Source organism: Limulus polyphemus, unplaced genomic scaffold (assembly GCF_000517525.1).
Source record: "Limulus polyphemus unplaced genomic scaffold, Limulus_polyphemus-2.1.2 Scaffold1089, whole genome shotgun sequence".
NCBI lineage: Eukaryota > Metazoa > Arthropoda > Merostomata > Xiphosura > Limulidae > Limulus > Limulus polyphemus.
The window spans coordinates 41,388-42,902 of NW_013666699.1; positions in this window are offsets into that span (position 1 = coordinate 41,388).

Below are 1,515 nucleotides of genomic sequence, written 5' to 3' on the forward strand. Positions count from 1 at the left end.
TAATAGCCGAACTACAATTGTAGCTTCTTGATTTGGTATTCCATATGCTTCAGGCCACTTGGTGAATTAATCCATCAACACAAATGTACCTGTTTCCAGCACGAGTTTGGGGCAAAGGACCAGTAATGTCAACGGCTACTCTTTCCACTGGTCCCATTGTGCCCAATAGTTCTTTGTCACAGGGTTTAAGCTAGACACCTTCTCCCAAGCAGGGTGCAAAACACTTACTTGTAGGAAATCAATTATTGGCTTCAGATCTTGGTCTTTCTCCTGCTCTGCTTTAATATTTATACCTGGTTCCACTTCACCATCATCAATTCATTCAGTCACTTTAACTTAAGCTTGATGACACCTGGTTAGTTCAACCTCTCTTTTAACACTTACCGGAATTTGGCCTTTATTGTTCCCAAACGTCATTTTATCGAAATTAACTACACACTTCCTCAGTAGTAAGAAGTCCAACCCTAATATGCATTGGTCTTCAATGTCAGCCAAGTATACTTTGTGTCTGTCCTTCATGCCCATGAGCTCAATAGTTACCCACACTGGTGTCCACAACCTTGCAGAATGTCCTGTCACACCACAGAGCTTCTGTACGGCTTCTGGTACTCCTTTGTGATCTAGCACCTTGATACTCACAAGGGTTTGCTGAGATGCAGAATCTGTGACAAAGTTGCACCTTTGGTCATCCAGCTTTCCTGTCACGTAGACACTATGTATGCTTCCCATTTTACACTTAGCTGTTGGGACTTTCACAATGGGGGTTGGTGGGTGTCCCTCAGCACCAACCACTATTGGTTTCTCAAAGCTGACCTATTGGCAGTATTCTTAGTACACTGGCTCCTCATATGTCCTTCCTCTCCACAGTTCCAATAACCTTTCTGGGTAGCAGCCTTTCCTGCCGTGGCATCTTCTCTGTGTTGAAGTTTCCAGCATTAAGCTTTCTCGTGCCCAGGTTTGTTACAGTGCCAGCAAAGTCCCTCAAACTTCTCTGATAGCTGACCTTTTCTGGCCTTGAATCCTGATGACTGTACCAACCTTGGTACCTCTGTGCTGGACTTAATGTAGGATTCAAATTCAAGAGCTCTGGCCATTGCATCCTGCATGGTAGAGGGGTGTGCTTGCTTCACTTGTATCTTCAGTTGTGGACTGTCCAAGGCGTCTACAAACTGATCCCTCAGCAACAGCTTGAGGACATCGGGTTGTGCAGTTAGGTAGGCCTTGTGTGCCACACTTTCCGAGTCCTGTGCCAGCTCTTGCAGGCTCTCCCCTTTAATACGGACTCTAGTCATAAACCTAGCCCTGTAGACTTCGGACTGATTTTGCGTTCCATACCTGAGTTCTAGAGCAGCTACCAGTGCTCTACAGTTGTGCCTGTCGTCTGATTACAACTGTCCAAGTATTTCCAGTGGTTGTTCCTTCAAGCTCGTTGCCAGGTACGCTGCCATCTGCTCCTCTGTCCATCCATTATTTTCTGCCAGTAGCTCAAATTGTGCTCTATATGTTTCTCATGGT